This window comes from Etheostoma spectabile, unplaced genomic scaffold (assembly GCF_008692095.1).
Source record: "Etheostoma spectabile isolate EspeVRDwgs_2016 unplaced genomic scaffold, UIUC_Espe_1.0 scaffold00018274, whole genome shotgun sequence".
Lineage (NCBI taxonomy): Eukaryota > Metazoa > Chordata > Actinopteri > Perciformes > Percidae > Etheostoma > Etheostoma spectabile.
Genome location: NW_022604188.1, coordinates 32,598 through 53,535, shown reverse-complemented (window position 1 = coordinate 53,535; position 20,938 = coordinate 32,598). Strand labels below are relative to the sequence as shown.

Below are 20,938 nucleotides of genomic sequence, written 5' to 3'. Positions count from 1 at the left end.
GTCTGGGAATGAAGTCCTTTTCTCTGGCTCTTCCAACTCATACTTACCTGGCAGGGGAGATACCATGATCAAGAAGGTGGTTCACCCAGGGCGAGGCTTAACCATTGCACTCCGGTTATGCTGACCCTGCGAATTCCCCAAATGTGGGAATCTCGACTGCATAATTTGTGGTAGTGGGGGACTGCGTTCGCGCTCTCCCCTGAACATACTGTTGAAAAAAAAAACAGTTCTTACCTCATGATGTCCTGTAGAGTGCATGCAAGCAACTTTGCTGGACTATGCATTTTGTCATAAATTTGGATGCCAGTGACGAATGGGTGTGGCCTTTTGGTTGTGACCGAGTTGCGTGTTCTCCCTTCCAAGGTTTTTCTCTCTTTGCGGGAATCAATGTACTTCAATTTTTCCAATGCTGGCATGCTCAGGTTAAAGGCTTTTGTGCAGCAGGTTTGCTTTCTGACATGCAGAAACAGCTTGCCCAGGTCTGCTACTGCGGAAAGCACTGAACTCTGGTATGATGCATTTTAGCAACCGTCAGCCAGAGTTCTGTGTCTGGGAATGAAGTCCTTTTCTCTGGCTCTTCCAACTCATACTTACCTGGCAGGGGAGATACCATGATCAAGAAGGTGGTTCACCCAGGGCGAGGCTTAACCATTGCACTCCGGTTATGCTGACCCCTGCGAATTCCCCAAATGTGGGAATCTCGACTGCATAATTTGTGGTAGTGGGGGACTGCGTTCGCGCTCTCCCCTGAACATACTGTTGAAAAAAAAACAGTTCTTACCTCATGATGTCCTGTAGAGTGCATGCAGCAACTTTGCTGGACTATGCATTTTGTCATAAATTTGGATGCCAGTGACGAATGGGTGTGGCCTTTTGGTTGTGACCGAGTTGCGTGTTCTCCCTTCCAAGGTTTTTCTCTCTTTGCGGGAATCAATGTACTTCAATTTTTCCAATGCTGGCATGCTCAGGTTAAAGGCTTTTGTGCAGCAGGTTTGCTTTCTGACATGCAGAAACAGCTTGCCCAGGTCTGCTACTGCGGAAAGCACTGAACTCTGGTATGATGCATTTTAGCAACCGTCAGCCAGAGTTCTGTGTCTGGGAATGAAGTCCTTTTCTCTGGCTCTTCCAACTCATACTTACCTGGCAGGGGAGATACCATGATCAAGAAGGTGGTTCACCCAGGGCGAGGCTTAACCATTGCACTCCGGTTATGCTGACCCCTGCGAATTCCCCAAATGTGGGAATCTCGACTGCATAATTTGTGGTAGTGGGGGACTGCGTTCGCGCTCTCCCCTGAACATAATGTTGAAAAAAAAAACAGTTCTTACCTCATGATGTCCTGTAGAGTGCATGCAAGCAACTTTGCTGGACTATGCATTTTGTCATAAATTTGGATGCCAGTGACGAATGGGTGTGGCCTTTTGGTTGTGACCGAGTTGCGTGTTCTCCCTTCCAAGGTTTTTCTCTCTTTGCGGGAATCAATGTACTTCAATTTTTCCAATGCTGGCATGCTCAGGTTAAAGGCTTTTGTGCAGCAGGTTTGCTTTCTGACATGCAGAAACAGCTTGCCCAGGTCTGCTACTGCGGAAAGCACTGAACTCTGGTATGATGCATTTTAGCAACCGTCAGCCAGAGTTCTGTGTCTGGGAATGAAGTCCTTTTCTCTGGCTCTTCCAACTCATACTTACCTGGCAGGGGAGATACCATGATCAAGAAGGTGGTTCACCCAGGGCGAGGCTTAACCATTGCACTCCGGTTATGCTGACCCCTGCGAATTCCCCAAATGTGGGAATCTCGACTGCATAATTTGTGGTAGTGGGGGACTGCGTTCGCGCTCTCCCCTGAACATAATGTTGAAAAAAAAACAGTTCTTACCTCATGATGTCCTGTAGAGTGCATGCAAGCAACTTTGCTGGACTATGCATTTTGTCATAAATTTGGATGCCAGTGACGAATGGGTGTGGCCTTTTGGTTGTGACCGAGTTGCGTGTTCTCCCTTCCAAGGTTTTTCTCTCTTTGCGGGAATCAATGTACTTCAATTTTTCCAATGCTGGCATGCTCAGGTTAAAGGCTTTTGTGCAGCAGGTTTGCTTTCTGACATGCAGAAACAGCTTGCCCAGGTCTGCTACTGCGGAAAGCACTGAACTCTGGTATGATGCATTTTAGCAACCGTCAGCCAGAGTTCTGTGTCTGGGAATGAAGTCCTTTTCTCTGGCTCTTCCAACTCATACTTACCTGGCAGGGGAGATACCATGATCAAGAAGGTGGTTCACCCAGGGCGAGGCTTAACCATTGCACTCCGGTTATGCTGACCCTGCGAATTCCCCAAATGTGGGAATCTCGACTGCATAATTTGTGGTAGTGGGGGACTGCGTTCGCGCTCTCCCCTGAACATAATGTTGAAAAAAAAACAGTTCTTACCTCATGATGTCCTGTAGAGTGCATGCAAGCAACTTTGCTGGACTATGCATTTTGTCATAAATTTGGATGCCAGTGACGAATGGGTGTGGCCTTTTGGTTGTGACCGAGTTGCGTGTTCTCCCTTCCAAGGTTTTTCTCTCTTTGCGGGAATCAATGTACTTCAATTTTTCCAATGCTGGCATGCTCAGGTTAAAGGCTTTTGTGCAGCAGGTTTGCTTTCTGACATGCAGAAACAGCTTGCCCAGGTCTGCTACTGCGGAAAGCACTGAACTCTGGTATGATGCATTTTAGCAACCGTCAGCCAGAGTTCTGTGTCTGGGAATGAAGTCCTTTTCTCTGGCTCTTCCAACTCATACTTACCTGGCAGGGGAGATACCATGATCAAGAAGGTGGTTCACCCAGGGCGAGGCTTAACCATTGCACTCCGGTTATGCTGACCCCTGCGAATTCCCCAAATGTGGGAATCTCGACTGCATAATTTGTGGTAGTGGGGGACTGCGTTCGCGCTCTCCCCTGAACATACTGTTGAAAAAAAACAGTTCTTACCTCATGATGTCCTGTAGAGTGCATGCAAGCAACTTTGCTGGACTATGCATTTTGTCATAAATTTGGATGCCAGTGACGAATGGGTGTGGCCTTTTGGTTGTGACCGAGTTGCGTGTTCTCCCTTCCAAGGTTTTTCTCTCTTTGCGGGAATCAATGTACTTCAATTTTTCCAATGCTGGCATGCTCAGGTTAAAGGCTTTTGTGCAGCAGGTTTGCTTTCTGACATGCAGAAACAGCTTGCCCAGGTCTGCTACTGCGGAAAGCACTGAACTCTGGTATGATGCATTTTAGCAACCGTCAGCCAGAGTTCTGTGTCTGGGAATGAAGTCCTTTTCTCTGGCTCTTCCAACTCATACTTACCTGGCAGGGGAGATACCATGATCAAGAAGGTGGTTCACCCAGGGCGAGGCTTAACCATTGCACTCCGGTTATGCTGACCCCTGCGAATTCCCCAAATGTGGGAATCTCGACTGCATAATTTGTGGTAGTGGGGGACTGCGTTCGCGCTCTCCCCTGAACATATGTTGAAAAAAAAACAGTTCTTACCTCATGATGTCCTGTAGAGTGCATGCAAGCAACTTTGCTGGACTATGCATTTTGTCATAAATTTGGATGCCAGTGACGAATGGGTGTGGCCTTTTGGTTGTGACCGAGTTGCGTGTTCTCCCTTCCAAGGTTTTTCTCTCTTTGCGGGAATCAATGTACTTCAATTTTTCCAATGCTGGCATGCTCAGGTTAAAGGCTTTTGTGCAGCAGGTTTGCTTTCTGACATGCAGAAACAGCTTGCCCAGGTCTGCTACTGCGGAAAGCACTGAACTCTGGTATGATGCATTTTAGCAACCGTCAGCCAGAGTTCTGTGTCTGGGAATGAAGTCCTTTTCTCTGGCTCTTCCAACTCATACTTACCTGGCAGGGGAGATACCATGATCAAGAAGGTGGTTCACCCAGGGCGAGGCTTAACCATTGCACTCCGGTTATGCTGACCCCTGCGAATTCCCCAAATGTGGGAATCTCGACTGCATAATTTGTGGTAGTGGGGGACTGCGTTCGCGCTCTCCCCTGAACATACTGTTGAAAAAAAAAACAGTTCTTACCTCATGATGTCCTGTAGAGTGCATGCAAGCAACTTTGCTGGACTATGCATTTTGTCATAAATTTGGATGCCAGTGACGAATGGGTGTGGCCTTTTGGTTGTGACCGAGTTGCGTGTTCTCCCTTCCAAGGTTTTTCTCTCTTTGCGGGAATCAATGTACTTCAATTTTTCCAATGCTGGCATGCTCAGGTTAAAGGCTTTTGTGCAGCAGGTTTGCTTTCTGACATGCAGAAACAGCTTGCCCAGGTCTGCTACTGCGGAAAGCACTGAACTCTGGTATGATGCATTTTAGCAACCGTCAGCCAGAGTTCTGTGTCTGGGAATGAAGTCCTTTTCTCTGGCTCTTCCAACTCATACTTACCTGGCAGGGGAGATACCATGATCAAGAAGGTGGTTCACCCAGGGCGAGGCTTAACCATTGCACTCCGGTTATGCTGACCCCTGCGAATTCCCCAAATGTGGGAATCTCGACTGCATAATTTGTGGTAGTGGGGGACTGCGTTCGCGCTCTCCCCTGAACATAATGTTGAAAAAAAAACAGTTCTTACCTCATGATGTCCTGTAGAGTGCATGCAAGCAACTTTGCTGGACTATGCATTTTGTCATAAATTTGGATGCCAGTGACGAATGGGTGTGGCCTTTTGGTTGTGACCGAGTTGCGTGTTCTCCCTTCCAAGGTTTTTCTCTCTTTGCGGGAATCAATGTACTTCAATTTTTCCAATGCTGGCATGCTCAGGTTAAAGGCTTTTGTGCAGCAGGTTTGCTTTCTGACATGCAGAAACAGCTTGCCCAGGTCTGCTACTGCGGAAAGCACTGAACTCTGGTATGATGCATTTTAGCAACCGTCAGCCAGAGTTCTGTGTCTGGGAATGAAGTCCTTTTCTCTGGCTCTTCCAACTCATACTTACCTGGCAGGGGAGATACCATGATCAAGAAGGTGGTTCACCCAGGGCGAGGCTTAACCATTGCACTCCGGTTATGCTGACCCCTGCGAATTCCCCAAATGTGGGAATCTCGACTGCATAATTTGTGGTAGTGGGGGACTGCGTTCGCGCTCTCCCCTGAACATACTGTTGAAAAAAAAACAGTTCTTACCTCATGATGTCCTGTAGAGTGCATGCAAGCAACTTTGCTGGACTATGCATTTTGTCATAAATTTGGATGCCAGTGACGAATGGGTGTGGCCTTTTGGTTGTGACCGAGTTGCGTGTTCTCCCTTCCAAGGTTTTTCTCTCTTTGCGGGAATCAATGTACTTCAATTTTTCCAATGCTGGCATGCTCAGGTTAAAGGCTTTTGTGCAGCAGGTTTGCTTTCTGACATGCAGAAACAGCTTGCCCAGGTCTGCTACTGCGGAAAGCACTGAACTCTGGTATGATGCATTTTAGCAACCGTCAGCCAGAGTTCTGTGTCTGGGAATGAAGTCCTTTTCTCTGGCTCTTCCAACTCATACTTACCTGGCAGGGGAGATACCATGATCAAGAAGGTGGTTCACCCAGGGCGAGGCTTAACCATTGCACTCCGGTTATGCTGACCCCTGCGAATTCCCCAAATGTGGGAATCTCGACTGCATAATTTGTGGTAGTGGGGGACTGCGTTCGCGCTCTCCCCTGAACATACTGTTGAAAAAAAAAACAGTTCTTACCTCATGATGTCCTGTAGAGTGCATGCAAGCAACTTTGCTGGACTATGCATTTTGTCATAAATTTGGATGCCAGTGACGAATGGGTGTGGCCTTTTGGTTGTGACCGAGTTGCGTGTTCTCCCTTCCAAGGTTTTTCTCTCTTTGCGGGAATCAATGTACTTCAATTTTTCCAATGCTGGCATGCTCAGGTTAAAGGCTTTTGTGCAGCAGGTTTGCTTTCTGACATGCAGAAACAGCTTGCCCAGGTCTGCTACTGCGGAAAGCACTGAACTCTGGTATGATGCATTTTAGCAACCGTCAGCCAGAGTTCTGTGTCTGGGAATGAAGTCCTTTTCTCTGGCTCTTCCAACTCATACTTACCTGGCAGGGGAGATACCATGATCAAGAAGGTGGTTCACCCAGGGCGAGGCTTAACCATTGCACTCCGGTTATGCTGACCCCTGCGAATTCCCCAAATGTGGGAATCTCGACTGCATAATTTGTGGTAGTGGGGGACTGCGTTCGCGCTCTCCCTGAACATAATGTTGAAAAAAAAACAGTTCTTACCTCATGATGTCCTGTAGAGTGCATGCAAGCAACTTTGCTGGACTATGCATTTTGTCATAAATTTGGATGCCAGTGACGAATGGGTGTGGCCTTTTGGTTGTGACCGAGTTGCGTGTTCTCCCTTCCAAGGTTTTTCTCTCTTTGCGGGAATCAATGTACTTCAATTTTTCCAATGCTGGCATGCTCAGGTTAAAGGCTTTTGTGCAGCAGGTTTGCTTTCTGACATGCAGAAACAGCTTGCCCAGGTCTGCTACTGCGGAAAGCACTGAACTCTGGTATGATGCATTTTAGCAACCGTCAGCCAGAGTTCTGTGTCTGGGAATGAAGTCCTTTTCTCTGGCTCTTCCAACTCATACTTACCTGGCAGGGGAGATACCATGATCAAGAAGGTGGTTCACCCAGGGCGAGGCTTAACCATTGCACTCCGGTTATGCTGACCCCTGCGAATTCCCCAAATGTGGGAATCTCGACTGCATAATTTGTGGTAGTGGGGGACTGCGTTCGCGCTCTCCCCTGAACATACTGTTGAAAAAAAAACAGTTCTTACCTCATGATGTCCTGTAGAGTGCATGCCAGCAACTTTGCTGGACTATGCATTTTGTCATAAATTTGGATGCCAGTGACGAATGGGTGTGGCCTTTTGGTTGTGACCGAGTTGCGTGTTCTCCCTTCCAAGGTTTTTCTCTCTTTGCGGGAATCAATGTACTTCAATTTTTCCAATGCTGGCATGCTCAGGTTAAAGGCTTTTGTGCAGCAGGTTTGCTTTCTGACATGCAGAAACAGCTTGCCCAGGTCTGCTACTGCGGAAAGCACTGAACTCTGGTATGATGCATTTTAGCAACCGTCAGCCAGAGTTCTGTGTCTGGGAATGAAGTCCTTTTCTCTGGCTCTTCCAACTCATACTTACCTGGCAGGGGAGATACCATGATCAAGAAGGTGGTTCACCCAGGGCGAGGCTTAACCATTGCACTCCGGTTATGCTGACCCCTGCGAATTCCCCAAATGTGGGAATCTCGACTGCATAATTTGTGGTAGTGGGGGACTGCGTTCGCGCTCTCCCCTGAACATAATGTTGAAAAAAAAACAGTTCTTACCTCATGATGTCCTGTAGAGTGCATGCAAGCAACTTTGCTGGACTATGCATTTTGTCATAAATTTGGATGCCAGTGACGAATGGGTGTGGCCTTTTGGTTGTGACCGAGTTGCGTGTTCTCCCTTCCAAGGTTTTTCTCTCTTTGCGGGAATCAATGTACTTCAATTTTTCCAATGCTGGCATGCTCAGGTTAAAGGCTTTTGTGCAGCAGGTTTGCTTTCTGACATGCAGAAACAGCTTGCCCAGGTCTGCTACTGCGGAAAGCACTGAACTCTGGTATGATGCATTTTAGCAACCGTCAGCCAGAGTTCTGTGTCTGGGAATGAAGTCCTTTTCTCTGGCTCTTCCAACTCATACTTACCTGGCAGGGGAGATACCATGATCAAGAAGGTGGTTCACCCAGGGCGAGGCTTAACCATTGCACTCCGGTTATGCTGACCCCTGCGAATTCCCCAAATGTGGGAATCTCGACTGCATAATTTGTGGTAGTGGGGGACTGCGTTCGCGCTCTCCCCTGAACATACTGTTGAAAAAAAAACAGTTCTTACCTCATGATGTCCTGTAGAGTGCATGCAAGCAACTTTGCTGGACTATGCATTTTGTCATAAATTTGGATGCCAGTGACGAATGGGTGTGGCCTTTTGGTTGTGACCGAGTTGCGTGTTCTCCCTTCCAAGGTTTTTCTCTCTTTGCGGGAATCAATGTACTTCAATTTTTCCAATGCTGGCATGCTCAGGTTAAAGGCTTTTGTGCAGCAGGTTTGCTTTCTGACATGCAGAAACAGCTTGCCCAGGTCTGCTACTGCGGAAAGCACTGAACTCTGGTATGATGCATTTTAGCAACCGTCAGCCAGAGTTCTGTGTCTGGGAATGAAGTCCTTTTCTCTGGCTCTTCCAACTCATACTTACCTGGCAGGGGAGATACCATGATCAAGAAGGTGGTTCACCAGGGCGAGGCTTAACCATTGCACTCCGGTTATGCTGACCCCTGCGAATTCCCCAAATGTGGGAATCTCGACTGCATAATTTGTGGTAGTGGGGGACTGCGTTCGCGCTCTCCCCTGAACATACTGTTGAAAAAATAAACAGTTCTTACCTCATGATGTCCTGTAGAGTGCATGCCAGCCAGAGTTCTGTGTCTGGGAATCAAGTCCTTTTCTCTGGCTCTTCCAACTCATACTTACCTGGCAGGGGAGATACCATGATCAAGAAGGTGGTTCACCCAGGGCGAGGCTTAACCATTGCACTCCGGTTATGCTGACCCCTGCGAATTCCCCAAATGTGGGAATCTCGACTGCATAATTTGTGGTAGTGGGGGACTGCGTTCGCGCTCTCCCCTGAACATACTGTTGAAAAAATAAACAGTTCTTACCTCATGATGTCCTGTAGAGTGCATGCCAGCAACTTTGCTGGACAATGCATTTTGTCATAAATTTGGATGCCAGTGACGAATGGGTGTGGCCTTTTGGTTGTGACCGAGTTGCGTGTTCTCCCTTCCAAGGTTTTTCTCTCTTTGCGGGAATCAATGTACTTCAATTTTTCAGGTTAAAGGCTTTTGTGCAGCAGGTTTGCTTCCTGACATGCAGAAACAGCTTGCCCAGGTCTGCTACTGCGGAAAGCACTGAACTCTGGTATGATGCATTTTAGCAACCGTCAGCCAGAGTTCTGTGTCTGGGAATGAAGTCCTTTTCTCTGGCTCTTCCAACTCATACTTACCTGGCAGGGGAGATACCATGATCAAGAAGGTGGTTCACCCAGGGCGAGGCTTAACCATTGCACTCCGGTTATGCTGACCTCTGCGAATTCCCCAAATGTGGGAATCTCGACTGCATAATTTGTGGTAGTGGGGGACTGCGTTCGCGCTCTCCCCTGAACATAATGTTGAAAAAAAACAGTTCTTACCTCATGATGTCCTGTAGAGTGCATGCAAGCAACTTTGCTGGACTATGCATTTTGTCATAAATTTGGATGCCAGTGACGAATGGGTGTGGCCTTTTGGTTGTGACCGAGTTGAGTGTTCTCCCTTCCAAGGTTTTTCTCTCTTTGCGGGAATCAATGTACTTCAATTTTTCCAATGCTGGCATGCTCAGGTTAAAGGCTTTTGTGCAGCAGGTTTGCTTTCTGACATGCAGAAACAGCTTGCCCAGGTCTGCTACTGCGGAAAGCACTGAACTCTGGTATGATGCATTTTAGCAACCGTCAGCCAGAGTTCTGTGTCTGGGAATGAAGTCCTTTTCTCTGGCTCTTCCAACTCATACTTACCTGGCAGGGGAGATACCATGATCAAGAAGGTGGTTCACCCAGGGCGAGGCTTAACCATTGCACTCCGGTTATGCTGACCCCTGCGAATTCCCCAAATGTGGGAATCTCGACTGCATAATTTGTGGTAGTGGGGGACTGCGTTCGCGCTCTCCCCTGAACATAATGTTGAAAAAAAAACAGTTCTTACCTCATGATGTCCTGTAGAGTGCATGCAAGCAACTTTGCTGGACTATGCATTTTGTCATAAATTTGGATGCCAGTGACGAATGGGTGTGGCCTTTTGGTTGTGACCGAGTTGCGTGTTCTCCCTTCCAAGGTTTTTCTCTCTTTGCGGGAATCAATGTACTTCAATTTTTCCAATGCTGGCATGCTCAGGTTAAAGGCTTTTGTGCAGCAGGTTTGCTTTCTGACATGCAGAAACAGCTTGCCCAGGTCTGCTACTGCGGAAAGCACTGAACTCTGGTATGATGCATTTTAGCAACCGTCAGCCAGAGTTCTGTGTCTGGGAATGAAGTCCTTTTCTCTGGCTCTTCCAACTCATACTTACCTGGCAGGGGAGATACCATGATCAAGAAGGTGGTTCACCCAGGGCGAGGCTTAACCATTGCACTCCGGTTATGCTGACCTCTGCGAATTCCCCAAATGTGGGAATCTCGACTGCATAATTTGTGGTAGTGGGGGACTGCGTTCGCGCTCTCCCTGAACATAATGTTGAAAAAAAACAGTTCTTACCTCATGATGTCCTGTAGAGTGCATGCAAGCAACTTTGCTGGACTATGCATTTTGTCATAAATTTGGATGCCAGTGACGAATGGGTGTGGCCTTTTGGTTGTGACCGAGTTGCGTGTTCTCCCTTCCAAGGTTTTTCTCTCTTTGCGGGAATCAATGTACTTCAATTTTTCCAATGCTGGCATGCTCAGGTTAAAGGCTTTTGTGCAGCAGGTTTGCTTTCTGACATGCAGAAACAGCTTGCCCAGGTCTGCTACTGCGGAAAGCACTGAACTCTGGTATGATGCATTTTAGCAACCGTCAGCCAGAGTTCTGTGTCTGGGAATGAAGTCCTTTTCTCTGGCTCTTCCAACTCATACTTACCTGGCAGGGGAGATACCATGATCAAGAAGGTGGTTCACCCAGGGCGAGGCTTAACCATTGCACTCCGGTTATGCTGACCCCTGCGAATCCCCAAATGTGGGAATCTCGACTGCATAATTTGTGGTAGTGGGGGACTGCGTTCGCGCTCTCCCCTGAACATAATGTTGAAAAAAAAAACCAGTTCTTACCTCATGATGTCCTGTAGAGTGCATGCCAGCAACTTTGCTGGACTATGCATTTTGTCATAAATTTAGATGCCAGTGACGAATGGGTGTGGCCTTTTGGTTGTGACCGAGTTGCGTGTTCTCCCTTCCAAGGTTTTTCTCTCTTTGCGGGAATCAATGTACTTCAATTTTTCCAATGCTGGCATGCTCAGGTTAAAGGCTTTTGTGCAGCAGGTTTGCTTTCTGACATGCAGAAACAGCTTGCCCAGGTCTGCTACTGCGGAAAGCACTGAACTCTGGTATGATGCATTTTAGCAACCGTCAGCCAGAGTTCTGTGTCTGGGAATGAAGTCCTTTTCTCTGGCTCTTCCAACTCATACTTACCTGGCAGGGGAGATACCATGATCAAGAAGGTGGTTCACCCAGGGCGAGGCTTAACCATTGCACTCCGGTTATGCTGACCCCTGCGAATTCCCCAAATGTGGGAATCTCGACTGCATAATTTGTGGTAGTGGGGGACTGCGTTCGCGCTCTCCCCTGAACATAATGTTGAAAAAAAAAACAGTTCTTACCTCATGATGTCCTGTAGAGTGCATGCCAGCCAGGTTCTGTGTCTGGGAACAAGTCCTTTTCTCGGCTCTTCCAATCGACTTACCTGGCAGGGGAGGACCATGATCAAGAAGGTGGTTCTCCAGGGCGAGGCTTAACCATTGCATCCGGTATGCTGACCCCTGCGAATTCCCCAAATGTGGGAATCTCGACTCAAATTTGTGGTAGTGGTGGGACTGCGTTCGCGCTTCCCCTGAACATAATGTTGAAAAAAAAAAAACAGTTCTTACCTCATGATGTCCTGTAGAGTGCATGCAAGCAACTTTGCTGGACTATGCATTTTGTCATAAATTGGATGCCGTGACGAATGGGTGTGGCCTTTTGGTTGTGACGAGTTGAGTGTTCTCCCTCCAGGTTTTTCCTCTTGGCGGGAATCATGTACTTAATTTTTCCAATGTGGCCATGCCAGGTTTAAAGGCTTTGTGCAGCAGGTTTGCTTCCTGACATGCAGAAACAGCGCCAGGTCTGCTACTGGGAGCACGAACTCTGGTTGATGAATTTTAGCAACCGTCAGCCAGAGTTCTGTTCTGGGAATGAAGTCCTTTTCTCTGCTCTTCCAACTCATACTTACCTGGCAGGGGAGGATACCATGATCAAGAAGGTGGTTCACCCAGGGCGAGGCTTAACCATTGCAATCCGGTTATGCTGACCCTGCGAATTCCCCAAATGCGGGAATCTCGACTGCATAAATTTGTGGTAGTGGGGGACTGCGTTCGCGTTCCCCTGAACATACGGTGAAAAAATAAACAGGTTGTACTCAGGGGTCCATGTAGAGTGCAACGTCAGCCAGAGTTCTGTGTCTGGGAATCAAGTCCTTTTCTCTGGCTCTTCCAACTCATACTTACCTGGCAGGGGAGATACCATGATCAAGAAGGTGGTTCACCCAGGGCGAGGCTTAACCATTGCACTCCGGTTATGCTGACCCCTGCGAATTCCCAAATGTGGGAATCTCGACTGCATAATTTGTGGTAGTGGGGGACTGCGTTCGCGCTCTCCCCTGAACATACTGTTGAAAAATAAACAGTTCTTACCTCATGATGTCCTGTAGAGTGCATGCCAGCAACTTTGCTGGACTATGCATTTTGTCATAAATTGGATGCCAGTGACGAATGGGTGTGGCCTTTTGGTTGTGACCGAGTTGCGTGTTCTCCCTTCCAAGGTTTTTCTCTCTTTGCGGGAATCAATGTACTTCAATTTGCTCAGGTTAAAGGCTTTTGTGCAGCAGGTTTGCTCCTGACTGACATGCAGAAACAGCTTGCCCAGGTCTGCTACTGCGGAAAGCACTGAAACTGGTATGATGCATTTTAGCAACCGTCAGCCAGAGTTCTGTGTCTGGGAATGAAGTCCTTTTCTCTGGCTCTTCCAACTCATACTTACCTGGCAGGGGAGATACCATGATCAAGAAGGTGGTTCACCCAGGGCGAGGCTTAACCATTGCACTCCGGTTATGCTGACCCTGCGAATTCCCCAAATGTGGGAATCTCGACTGCATAATTTGTGGTAGTGGGGGACTGCGTTCGCGCTCTCCCCTGAACATAATGTTGAAAAAAAAAACAGTTCTTACCTCATGATGTCCTGTAGAGTGCATGCAAGCAACTTTGCTGGACTATGCATTTTGTCATAAATTTGGATGCCAGTGACGAATGGGGTGGCCTTTTGGTTGTGACCGAGTTGCGTGTTCTCCCTTCCAAGGTTTTTCTCTCTTTGCGGGAATCAATGTACTTCAATTTTTCCAATGCTGGCATGCTCAGGTTAAAGGCTTTTGTGCAGCAGGTTTGCTTTCTGACATGCAGAAACAGCTTGCCCAGGTCTGCTACTGCGGAAAGCACTGAACTCTGGTATGATGCATTTTAGCAACCGTCAGCCAGAGTTCTGTGTCTGGGAATCAAGTCCTTTTCTCTGGCTCTTCCAACTCATACTTACCTGGCAGGGGAGATACCATGATCAAGAAGGTGGTTCACCCAGGGCGAGGCTTAACCATTGCACTCCGGTTATGCTGACCTCTGCGAATTCCCCAAATGTGGGAATCTCGACTGCATAATTTGTGGTAGTGGGGGACTGCGTTCGCGCTCTCCCCTGAACATAATGTTGAAAAAAAAACAGTTCTTACCTCATGATGTCCTGTAGAGTGCATGCAAGCAACTTTGCTGGACTATGCATTTTGTCATAAATTTGGATGCCAGTGACGAATGGGTGTGGCCTTTTGGTTGTGACCGAGTTGAGTGTTCTCCCTTCCAAGGTTTTTCTCTCTTTGCGGGAATCAATGTACTTCAATTTTTCCAATGCTGGCATGCTCAGGTTAAAGGCTTTTGTGCAGCAGGTTTGCTTTCTGACATGCAGAAACAGCTTGCCCAGGTCTGCTACTGCGGAAAGCACTGAACTCTGGTATGATGCATTTTAGCAACCGTCAGCCAGAGTTCTGTGTCTGGGAATGAAGTCCTTTTCTCTGGCTCTTCCAACTCATACTTACCTGGCAGGGGAGATACCATGATCAAGAAGGTGGTTCACCCAGGGCGAGGCTTAACCATTGCACTCCGGTTATGCTGACCTCTGCGAATTCCCCAAATGTGGGAATCTCGACTGCATAATTTGTGGTAGTGGGGGACTGCGTTCGCGCTCTCCCCTGAAAATAATGTTGAAAAAAAAAACAGTTCTTACCTCATGATGTCCTGTAGAGTGCATGCAAGCAACTTTGCTGGACTATGCATTTTGTCATAAATTTGGATGCCAGTGACGAATGGGTGTGGCCTTTTGGTTGTGACCGAGTTGAGTGTTCTCCCTTCCAAGGTTTTTCTCTCTTTGCGGGAATCAATGTACTTCAATTTTCCAATGCTGGCATGCTCAGGTTAAGGTTTGTGCAGCAGGTTTGCTTTCTGACATGCAGAAACAGCTTGCCCAGGTCTGCTACTGCGGAAAGCACTGAACTCTGGTATGATGCATTTTAGCAACCGTCAGCCAGAGTTCTGTGTCTGGGAATGAAGTCCTTTTCTCTGGCTCTTCCAACTCATACTTACCTGGCAGGGGAGATACCATGATCAAGAAGGTGGTTCACCCAGGGCGAGGCTTAACCATTGCACTCCGGTTATGCTGACCCTGCGAATTCCCCAAATGTGGGAATCTCGACTGCATAATTTGTGGTAGTGGGGGACTGCGTTCGCGCTCTCCCCAAACATACTGTTGAAAAAATAAACAGTTCTTACCTCATGATGTCCTGTAGAGTGCATGCAAGCAACTTTGCTGGACTATGCATTTTGTCATAAATTTGGATGCCAGTGACGAATGGGTGTGGCCTTTTGGTTGTGACCGAGTTGCGTGTTCTCCCTTCCAAGGTTTTTCTCTCTTTGCGGGAATCAATGTACTTCAATTTTTCCAATGCTGGCATGCTCAGGTTAAAGGCTTTTGTGCAGCAGGTTTGCTTTCTGACATGCAGAAACAGCTTGCCCAGGTCTGCTACTGCGGAAAGCACTGAACTCTGGTATGATGCATTTTAGCAACCGTCAGCCAGAGTTCTGTGTCTGGGAATCAAGTCCTTTTCTCTGGCTCTTCCAACTCATACTTACCTGGCAGGGGAGATACCATGATCAAGAAGGTGGTTCACCCAGGGCGAGGCTTAACCATTGCACTCCGGTTATGCTGACCTCTGCGAATTCCCCAAATGTGGGAATCTCGACTGCATAATTTGTGGTAGTGGGGGACTGCGTTCGCGCTCTCCCCTGAACATAATGTTGAAAAAAAAACAGTTCTTACCTCATGATGTCCTGTAGAGTGCATGCAAGCAACTTTGCTGGACTATGCATTTTGTCATAAATTTGGATGCCAGTGACGAATGGGTGTGGCCTTTTGGTTGTGACCGAGTTGAGTGTTCTCCCTTCCAAGGTTTTTCTCTCTTTGCGGGAATCAATGTACTTCAATTTTTCCAATGCTGGCATGCTCAGGTTAAAGGCTTTTGTGCAGCAGGTTTGCTTCCTGACATGCAGAAACAGCTTGCCCAGGTCTGCTACTGCGGAAAGCACTGAACTCTGGTATGATGAATTTTAGCAACCGTCAGCCAGAGTTCTGTGTCTGGGAATGAAGTCCTTTTCTCTGGCTCTTCCAACTCATACTTACCTGGCAGGGGAGATACCATGATCAAGAAGGTGGTTCACCCAGGGCGAGGCTTAACCATTGCACTCCGGTTATGCTGACCCTGCGAATTCCCCAAATGTGGGAATCTCGACTGCATAATTTGTGGTAGTGGGGGACTGCGTTCGCGCTCTCCCCGAACATACTGTTGAAAAAATAAATCGTTCTTACCTCATGATGTCCTGTAGAATGCATGCAAGCAACTTTGCTGGACTATGCATTTTGTCATAAATTTGGATGCCAGTGACGAATGGGTGTGGCCTTTTGGTTGTGAACGAGTTGCGTGTTCTCCCTTCCAAGGTTTTTCTCTCTTTGCGGGAATCAATGTACTTCAATTTTTCCAATGCTGGCATGCTCAGGTTAAAGGCTTTTGTGCAGCAGGTTTGCTTCCTGACATGCAGAAACAGCTTGCCCAGGTCTGCTACTGCGGAAAGCACTGAACTCTGGTATGATGCATTTTAGCAACCGTCAGCCAGAGTTCTGTGTCTGGGAATGAAGTCCTTTTCTCTGGCTCTTCCAACTCATACTTACCTGGCAGGGGAGATACCATGATCAAGAAGGTGGTTCACCCAGGGCGAGGCTTAACCATTGCACTCCGGTTATGCTGACCCCTGCGAATTCCCCAAATGTGGGAATCTCGACTGCATAATTTGTGGTAGTGGGGGACTGCGTTCGCGCTCTCCCCTGAACATAATGTTGAAAAAAAAACCAGTTCTTACCTCATGATGTCCTGTAGAGTGCATGCCAGCAACTTTGCTGGACTATGCATTTTGTCATAAATTTGGATGCCAGTGACGAATGGGTGTGGCCTTTTGGTTGTGACCGAGTTGCGTGTTCTCCCTTCCAAGGTTTTTCTCTCTTTGCGGGAATCAATGTACTTCAATTTTTCCAATGCTGGCATGCTCAGGTTAAAGGCTTTGTGCAGCAGGTTTGCTTTCTGACATGCAGAAACAGCTTGCCCAGGTCTGCTACTGCGGAAAGCACTGAACTCTGGTATGATGCATTTTAGCAACCGTCAGCCAGAGTTCTGTGTCTGGGAATGAAGTCCTTTTCTCTGGCTCTTCCAACTCATACTTACCTGGCAGGGGAGATACCATGATCAAGAAGGTGGTTCACCAGGGCGAGGCTTAACCATTGCACTCCGGTTATGCTGACCCCTGCGAATTCCCCAATGTGGGAATCTCGACTGCATAATTTGTGGTAGTGGGGGACTGCGTTCGCGCTCTCCCTGAACATACTGTTGAAAAAATAAACAGTTCTTACCTCATGATGTCTGTAGAGTGCATGCCAGCCAGAGTCTGTGTCTGGGAATCAAGTCCTTTCTCTGGCTCTTCAACTCATACTTACCTGGCAGGGGAGATACCATGATCAAGAAGGTGGTTCACCAGGGCGAGGTTAACCATTGCACTCGGTTATGCTGACCCCTGCGAATTCCCCAAAGGGGGAATTCTCGACTGCATAATTTGTGGTAGTGGGGGACTGCGTTCGCGCTCTCCCCTGAACATACTGTTGAAAAAATAAACAGTTCTTACCTCATGATGTCCTGTAGAGTGCATGCAGCAACTTTGCTGGACTATGCATTTTGTCATAAATTTGGATGCCAGTGACGAATGGGTGTGGCCTTTGGTTGTGACCGTTGCGTGTTCTCCCTTCCAAGGTTTTTCTCTCTTTGCGGGAATCAATGTACTTCAATTTTTCCAATGCTGGCATGCTCAGGTTAAAGGCTTTTGTGCAGCAGGTTTGCTTCCTGACATGCAGAAACAGCTTGCCCAGGTCTGCTACTGCGGAAAGCACTGAACTCTGGTATGATGCATTTTAGCAACCGTCAGCCAGAGTTCTGTGTCTGGGAATGAAGTCCTTTTCTGGCTCTTCCAACTCATACTTACCTGGCAGGGGAGATACCATGATCAAGAAGGTGGTTCACCCAGGGCGAGGCTTAACCATTGCACTCCGGTTATGCTGACCCTGCGAATTCCCAAATGTGGGAATCTCGACTGCATAATTTGTGGTAGTGGGGGACTGCGTTCGCGCTCTCCCTGAACATAATGTTGAAAAAAAAACAGTTCTTACCTCATGATGTCCTGTAGAGTGCATGCCAGCAACTTTGCTGGACTATGCATTTTGTCATAAATTTGATGCCAGTGACGAATGGGTGTGGCCTTTGGTTGTGACCGAGTTGCGTGTTCTCCCTTCCAAGGTTTTTCTCTCTTTGCGGGAATCAATGTACTTCAATTTTTCCAATGCTGGCATGCTCAGGTTAAAGGCTTTTGTGCAGCAGGTTTGCTTCTGACATGCAGAAACAGCTTGCCCAGGTCTGCTACTGCGGAAAGCACTGAACTCTGGTATGATGCATTTTAGCAACCGTCAGCCAGAGTTCTGTGTCTGGGAATGAAGTCCTTTTCTCTGGCTCTTCCAACTCATACTTACCTGGCAGGGGAGATACCATGATCAAGAAGGTGGTTCACCCAGGGCGAGGCTTAACCATTGCACTCCGGTTATGCTGACCCTGCGAATTCCCCAAATGTGGGAATCTCGACTGCATAATTTGTGGTAGTGGGGGACTGCGTTCGCGCTCTCCCCGAACATAATGTTGAAAAAAAAAACAGTTCTTACCTCATGATGTCCTGTAGAGTGCATGCAAGCAACTTTGCTGGACTATGCATTTTGTCATAAATTTGGATGCCAGTGACGAATGGGTGTGGCCTTTTGGTTGTGACCGAGTTGCGTGTTCTCCCTTCCAAGGTTTTTCTCTCTTTGCGGGAATCAATGTACTTCAATTTTTCCAATGCTGGCATGCTCAGGTTAAAGGCTTTTGTGCAGCAGGTTTGCTTTCTGACATGCAGAAACAGCTTGCCCAGGTCTGCTACTGCGGAAAGCACTGAACTCTGGTATGATGCATTTTAGCAACCGTCAGCCAGAGTTCTGTGTCTGGGAATGAAGTCCTTTTCTCTGGCTCTTCCAACTCATACTACCTGGCAGGGGAGATACCATGATCAAGAAGGTGGTTCACCCAGGGCGAGGCTTAACCATTGCACTCCGGTTATGCTGACCCCTGCGAATTCCCCAAATGGGGAATCTCGACTGCATAATTTGTGGTAGTGGGGGACTGCGTTCGCGCTCTCCCCTGAACATACTGTTGAAAAAAATAAACAGTTCTTACCTCATGATGTCCTGTAGAGTGCATGCCAGACAGGCGTTTTCTGTGTCTGGAAATCAAGTCCTGTTCTCGGCTCTTCCAACTCATACTTAGCTGGCAGGGGCAGACAGATGCCCATGCTGCAAGAAGGTGGTTCACCCAGGCGAGCTTGAAACCATTGCACTCCGGTTATGCGACCCCTGGAATTCCCCAAATGTGGGAGGAATCTCGACTGCATAATTTGTGGTAGTGGGGGACTGCGTTCGCGCTCTCCCCTGAACATACTGTTGAAAAAATAACAGTTCTTACCTCATGATGTCCTGTAGAGTGCATGCCAGCAACTTTGCTGGACTATGCATTTTGTCATAAATTTGGATGCCAGTGACGAATGGGTGTGGCTTTTGGTTGTGACCGAGTTGCGTGTTCTCCCTTCCAAGGTTTTTCTCTCTTTGCGGGAATCAATGTACTTCAATTTTTCCAATGCTGGCATGCTCAGTTTAAAGGCTTTTGTGCAGCAGGTTTGCTTCTGACATGCAGAAACAGCTTGCCCAGGTCTGCTACTGCGGAAAGCACTGAACTCTGGTATGATGCATTTTAGCAACCGTCAGCCAGAGTTCTGTGTCTGGGATGAAGTCCTTTTCTCTGGCTCTTCCAACTCATACTTACCTGGCAGGGGAGATACCATGATCAAGAAGGTGGTTCACCCAGGGCGAGGCTTAACCATTGCACTCCGGTTATGCTGACCCCTGCGAATTCCCCAAATGTGGGAATCTCGACTGCATAATTTGTGGTAGTGGGGGACTGCGTTCGCGCTCTCCCCTGAACATACTGTTGAAAAAATAAACAGTTCTTACCTCATGATGTCCTGTAGAGTGCATGCCAGCAACTTTGCTGGACTATGCATTTTGTCATAAATTTGGATGCCAGTGACGAATGGGTGTGGCCTTTTGGTTGTGACCGAGTTGCGTGTTCTCCCTTCCAAGGTTTTTCTCTCTTTGCGGGAATCAATGTACTTCAATTTTTCCAATGCTGGCATGCTCAGGTTAAAGGCTTTTGTGCAGCAGGTTTGCTTTCTGACATGCAGAAACAGCTTGCCAGGTCTGCTACTGCGGAAAGCACTGAACTCTGGTATGATGCATTTTAGCAACCGTCAGCCAGAGTTCTGTGTCTGGGAATGAAGTCCTTTCTCTGGCTCTTCCAACTCATACTTACCTGGCAGGGGAGATACCATGATCAAGAAGGTGGTTCACCAGGGCGAGGCTTAACCATTGCACTCCGGTTATGCTGACCCCTGCGAATTCCCCAAATGTGGGAATCTCGACTGCATAATTTGTGGTAGTGGGGGACTGCGTTCGCGCTCTCCCCTGAACATACTGTTGAAAAAAAAAAACAGTTCTTACCTCATGATGTCCTGTAGAGTGCATGCAGCAACTTTGCTGGACTATGCATTTTGTCATAAATTTGGATGCCAGTGACGAATGGGTGTGGCTTTTGGTTGTGACCGAGTTGCGTGTTCTCCCTTCCAAGGTTTTCTCTCTTTGCGGGAATCAATGTACTTCAATTTTCCAATGCTGGCATGCTCAGGTTAAAGGCTTTTGTGCAGCAGGTTTGCTTTCTGACATGCAGAAACAGCTTGCCCAGGTCTGCTACTGCGGAAAGCACTGAACTCTGGTATGATGCATTTTAGCAACCGTCAGCCAGAGTTCTGTGTCTGGGAATGAAGTCCTTTTCTCTGGCTCTTCCAACTCATACTTACCTGGCAGGGGAGATACCATGATCAAGAAGGTGGTTCACCCAGGGCGAGGCTTAACCATTGCACTCGGTTATGCTGACCCCTGCGAATTCCCCAAATGTGGGAATCTCGACTGCATAATTTGTGGTAGTGGGGGACTGCGTTCGCGCTCTCCCCTGAACATATGTTGAAAAAATAAACAGTTCTTACCTCATGATGTCCTGTAGAGTGCATGCCAGCAACTTTGCTGGACTATGCATTTTGTCATAAATTTGGATGCCAGTGACGAATGGGTGTGGCCTTTTGGTTGTGACCGAGTTGCGTGTTCTCCCTTCCAAGGTTTTTCTCTCTTTGCGGGAATCAATGTACTTCAATTTTTCCAATGCTGGCATGCTCAGGTTAAAGGCTTTTGTGCAGCAGGTTTGCTTCTGACATGCAGAAACAGCTTGCCCAGGTCTGCTACTGCGGAAAGCACTGAAC

At 47.8% G+C, this 20,938-nt stretch overlaps 41 non-coding genes across 41 annotated transcripts; all 41 read left to right on the top strand.

Moving 5' to 3' along the window:
* Nucleotides 1-39: 39 nt before the first annotated feature.
* LOC116679890 (U1 spliceosomal RNA) lies at nucleotides 40-202 on the top strand. Its single transcript, XR_004329533.1, has one exon. It is a non-coding gene; the product is annotated as a U1 spliceosomal RNA (small nuclear RNA).
* Nucleotides 203-586: 384 nt separating this feature from the next.
* LOC116679944 (U1 spliceosomal RNA) lies at nucleotides 587-750 on the top strand. The gene has a single exon (XR_004329585.1). It is a non-coding gene; the product is annotated as a U1 spliceosomal RNA (small nuclear RNA).
* A 382-nt stretch (nucleotides 751-1,132) lies between these two features.
* LOC116679943 (U1 spliceosomal RNA) lies at nucleotides 1,133-1,296 on the top strand. Its single transcript, XR_004329584.1, has one exon. It is a non-coding gene; the product is annotated as a U1 spliceosomal RNA (small nuclear RNA).
* A 384-nt stretch (nucleotides 1,297-1,680) lies between these two features.
* Nucleotides 1,681-1,844, top strand: LOC116679942 (U1 spliceosomal RNA). Its single transcript, XR_004329583.1, has one exon. It is a non-coding gene; the product is annotated as a U1 spliceosomal RNA (small nuclear RNA).
* A 383-nt stretch (nucleotides 1,845-2,227) lies between these two features.
* On the top strand, nucleotides 2,228-2,390 carry LOC116679888 (U1 spliceosomal RNA). The gene has a single exon (XR_004329531.1). It is a non-coding gene; the product is annotated as a U1 spliceosomal RNA (small nuclear RNA).
* Nucleotides 2,391-2,773: 383 nt separating this feature from the next.
* Nucleotides 2,774-2,937, top strand: LOC116679940 (U1 spliceosomal RNA). Its single transcript, XR_004329581.1, has one exon. It is a non-coding gene; the product is annotated as a U1 spliceosomal RNA (small nuclear RNA).
* A 382-nt stretch (nucleotides 2,938-3,319) lies between these two features.
* LOC116679939 (U1 spliceosomal RNA) lies at nucleotides 3,320-3,483 on the top strand. The gene has a single exon (XR_004329580.1). It is a non-coding gene; the product is annotated as a U1 spliceosomal RNA (small nuclear RNA).
* A 382-nt stretch (nucleotides 3,484-3,865) lies between these two features.
* LOC116679938 (U1 spliceosomal RNA) lies at nucleotides 3,866-4,029 on the top strand. Its single transcript, XR_004329579.1, has one exon. It is a non-coding gene; the product is annotated as a U1 spliceosomal RNA (small nuclear RNA).
* A 384-nt stretch (nucleotides 4,030-4,413) lies between these two features.
* On the top strand, nucleotides 4,414-4,577 carry LOC116679937 (U1 spliceosomal RNA). Its single transcript, XR_004329578.1, has one exon. It is a non-coding gene; the product is annotated as a U1 spliceosomal RNA (small nuclear RNA).
* A 383-nt stretch (nucleotides 4,578-4,960) lies between these two features.
* On the top strand, nucleotides 4,961-5,124 carry LOC116679936 (U1 spliceosomal RNA). The gene has a single exon (XR_004329577.1). It is a non-coding gene; the product is annotated as a U1 spliceosomal RNA (small nuclear RNA).
* A 383-nt stretch (nucleotides 5,125-5,507) lies between these two features.
* On the top strand, nucleotides 5,508-5,671 carry LOC116679935 (U1 spliceosomal RNA). The gene has a single exon (XR_004329576.1). It is a non-coding gene; the product is annotated as a U1 spliceosomal RNA (small nuclear RNA).
* A 384-nt stretch (nucleotides 5,672-6,055) lies between these two features.
* Nucleotides 6,056-6,219, top strand: LOC116679968 (U1 spliceosomal RNA). Its single transcript, XR_004329608.1, has one exon. It is a non-coding gene; the product is annotated as a U1 spliceosomal RNA (small nuclear RNA).
* Nucleotides 6,220-6,601: 382 nt separating this feature from the next.
* LOC116679934 (U1 spliceosomal RNA) lies at nucleotides 6,602-6,765 on the top strand. Its single transcript, XR_004329575.1, has one exon. It is a non-coding gene; the product is annotated as a U1 spliceosomal RNA (small nuclear RNA).
* Nucleotides 6,766-7,148: 383 nt separating this feature from the next.
* Nucleotides 7,149-7,312, top strand: LOC116679933 (U1 spliceosomal RNA). The gene has a single exon (XR_004329574.1). It is a non-coding gene; the product is annotated as a U1 spliceosomal RNA (small nuclear RNA).
* A 383-nt stretch (nucleotides 7,313-7,695) lies between these two features.
* On the top strand, nucleotides 7,696-7,859 carry LOC116679932 (U1 spliceosomal RNA). Its single transcript, XR_004329573.1, has one exon. It is a non-coding gene; the product is annotated as a U1 spliceosomal RNA (small nuclear RNA).
* A 383-nt stretch (nucleotides 7,860-8,242) lies between these two features.
* LOC116679884 (U1 spliceosomal RNA) lies at nucleotides 8,243-8,405 on the top strand. The gene has a single exon (XR_004329527.1). It is a non-coding gene; the product is annotated as a U1 spliceosomal RNA (small nuclear RNA).
* Nucleotides 8,406-8,517: 112 nt separating this feature from the next.
* Nucleotides 8,518-8,681, top strand: LOC116679931 (U1 spliceosomal RNA). Its single transcript, XR_004329572.1, has one exon. It is a non-coding gene; the product is annotated as a U1 spliceosomal RNA (small nuclear RNA).
* Nucleotides 8,682-9,049: 368 nt separating this feature from the next.
* Nucleotides 9,050-9,213, top strand: LOC116679966 (U1 spliceosomal RNA). Its single transcript, XR_004329606.1, has one exon. It is a non-coding gene; the product is annotated as a U1 spliceosomal RNA (small nuclear RNA).
* A 382-nt stretch (nucleotides 9,214-9,595) lies between these two features.
* On the top strand, nucleotides 9,596-9,759 carry LOC116679929 (U1 spliceosomal RNA). Its single transcript, XR_004329570.1, has one exon. It is a non-coding gene; the product is annotated as a U1 spliceosomal RNA (small nuclear RNA).
* A 383-nt stretch (nucleotides 9,760-10,142) lies between these two features.
* Nucleotides 10,143-10,306, top strand: LOC116679895 (U1 spliceosomal RNA). The gene has a single exon (XR_004329538.1). It is a non-coding gene; the product is annotated as a U1 spliceosomal RNA (small nuclear RNA).
* A 381-nt stretch (nucleotides 10,307-10,687) lies between these two features.
* Nucleotides 10,688-10,850, top strand: LOC116679960 (U1 spliceosomal RNA). Its single transcript, XR_004329600.1, has one exon. It is a non-coding gene; the product is annotated as a U1 spliceosomal RNA (small nuclear RNA).
* A 385-nt stretch (nucleotides 10,851-11,235) lies between these two features.
* Nucleotides 11,236-11,399, top strand: LOC116679928 (U1 spliceosomal RNA). The gene has a single exon (XR_004329569.1). It is a non-coding gene; the product is annotated as a U1 spliceosomal RNA (small nuclear RNA).
* Nucleotides 11,400-11,506: 107 nt separating this feature from the next.
* LOC116679916 (U1 spliceosomal RNA) lies at nucleotides 11,507-11,664 on the top strand. Its single transcript, XR_004329559.1, has one exon. It is a non-coding gene; the product is annotated as a U1 spliceosomal RNA (small nuclear RNA).
* A 367-nt stretch (nucleotides 11,665-12,031) lies between these two features.
* On the top strand, nucleotides 12,032-12,194 carry LOC116679913 (U1 spliceosomal RNA). The gene has a single exon (XR_004329556.1). It is a non-coding gene; the product is annotated as a U1 spliceosomal RNA (small nuclear RNA).
* A 111-nt stretch (nucleotides 12,195-12,305) lies between these two features.
* LOC116679961 (U1 spliceosomal RNA) lies at nucleotides 12,306-12,468 on the top strand. The gene has a single exon (XR_004329601.1). It is a non-coding gene; the product is annotated as a U1 spliceosomal RNA (small nuclear RNA).
* A 369-nt stretch (nucleotides 12,469-12,837) lies between these two features.
* On the top strand, nucleotides 12,838-13,000 carry LOC116679887 (U1 spliceosomal RNA). Its single transcript, XR_004329530.1, has one exon. It is a non-coding gene; the product is annotated as a U1 spliceosomal RNA (small nuclear RNA).
* Nucleotides 13,001-13,383: 383 nt separating this feature from the next.
* LOC116679965 (U1 spliceosomal RNA) lies at nucleotides 13,384-13,547 on the top strand. Its single transcript, XR_004329605.1, has one exon. It is a non-coding gene; the product is annotated as a U1 spliceosomal RNA (small nuclear RNA).
* A 383-nt stretch (nucleotides 13,548-13,930) lies between these two features.
* Nucleotides 13,931-14,094, top strand: LOC116679963 (U1 spliceosomal RNA). Its single transcript, XR_004329603.1, has one exon. It is a non-coding gene; the product is annotated as a U1 spliceosomal RNA (small nuclear RNA).
* A 380-nt stretch (nucleotides 14,095-14,474) lies between these two features.
* Nucleotides 14,475-14,637, top strand: LOC116679894 (U1 spliceosomal RNA). The gene has a single exon (XR_004329537.1). It is a non-coding gene; the product is annotated as a U1 spliceosomal RNA (small nuclear RNA).
* A 383-nt stretch (nucleotides 14,638-15,020) lies between these two features.
* LOC116679962 (U1 spliceosomal RNA) lies at nucleotides 15,021-15,184 on the top strand. Its single transcript, XR_004329602.1, has one exon. It is a non-coding gene; the product is annotated as a U1 spliceosomal RNA (small nuclear RNA).
* Nucleotides 15,185-15,567: 383 nt separating this feature from the next.
* Nucleotides 15,568-15,730, top strand: LOC116679898 (U1 spliceosomal RNA). Its single transcript, XR_004329541.1, has one exon. It is a non-coding gene; the product is annotated as a U1 spliceosomal RNA (small nuclear RNA).
* Nucleotides 15,731-16,113: 383 nt separating this feature from the next.
* LOC116679927 (U1 spliceosomal RNA) lies at nucleotides 16,114-16,277 on the top strand. Its single transcript, XR_004329568.1, has one exon. It is a non-coding gene; the product is annotated as a U1 spliceosomal RNA (small nuclear RNA).
* A 383-nt stretch (nucleotides 16,278-16,660) lies between these two features.
* On the top strand, nucleotides 16,661-16,822 carry LOC116679901 (U1 spliceosomal RNA). The gene has a single exon (XR_004329544.1). It is a non-coding gene; the product is annotated as a U1 spliceosomal RNA (small nuclear RNA).
* Nucleotides 16,823-16,929: 107 nt separating this feature from the next.
* On the top strand, nucleotides 16,930-17,090 carry LOC116679906 (U1 spliceosomal RNA). Its single transcript, XR_004329549.1, has one exon. It is a non-coding gene; the product is annotated as a U1 spliceosomal RNA (small nuclear RNA).
* A 378-nt stretch (nucleotides 17,091-17,468) lies between these two features.
* LOC116679903 (U1 spliceosomal RNA) lies at nucleotides 17,469-17,630 on the top strand. Its single transcript, XR_004329546.1, has one exon. It is a non-coding gene; the product is annotated as a U1 spliceosomal RNA (small nuclear RNA).
* Nucleotides 17,631-18,009: 379 nt separating this feature from the next.
* LOC116679897 (U1 spliceosomal RNA) lies at nucleotides 18,010-18,172 on the top strand. Its single transcript, XR_004329540.1, has one exon. It is a non-coding gene; the product is annotated as a U1 spliceosomal RNA (small nuclear RNA).
* A 383-nt stretch (nucleotides 18,173-18,555) lies between these two features.
* On the top strand, nucleotides 18,556-18,717 carry LOC116679902 (U1 spliceosomal RNA). Its single transcript, XR_004329545.1, has one exon. It is a non-coding gene; the product is annotated as a U1 spliceosomal RNA (small nuclear RNA).
* A 115-nt stretch (nucleotides 18,718-18,832) lies between these two features.
* On the top strand, nucleotides 18,833-19,004 carry LOC116679917 (U1 spliceosomal RNA). The gene has a single exon (XR_004329560.1). It is a non-coding gene; the product is annotated as a U1 spliceosomal RNA (small nuclear RNA).
* A 380-nt stretch (nucleotides 19,005-19,384) lies between these two features.
* On the top strand, nucleotides 19,385-19,548 carry LOC116679926 (U1 spliceosomal RNA). Its single transcript, XR_004329567.1, has one exon. It is a non-coding gene; the product is annotated as a U1 spliceosomal RNA (small nuclear RNA).
* Nucleotides 19,549-19,930: 382 nt separating this feature from the next.
* On the top strand, nucleotides 19,931-20,093 carry LOC116679969 (U1 spliceosomal RNA). Its single transcript, XR_004329609.1, has one exon. It is a non-coding gene; the product is annotated as a U1 spliceosomal RNA (small nuclear RNA).
* Nucleotides 20,094-20,474: 381 nt separating this feature from the next.
* On the top strand, nucleotides 20,475-20,637 carry LOC116679892 (U1 spliceosomal RNA). The gene has a single exon (XR_004329535.1). It is a non-coding gene; the product is annotated as a U1 spliceosomal RNA (small nuclear RNA).
* The last annotated feature ends 301 nt before the right edge of the window (nucleotides 20,638-20,938 follow it).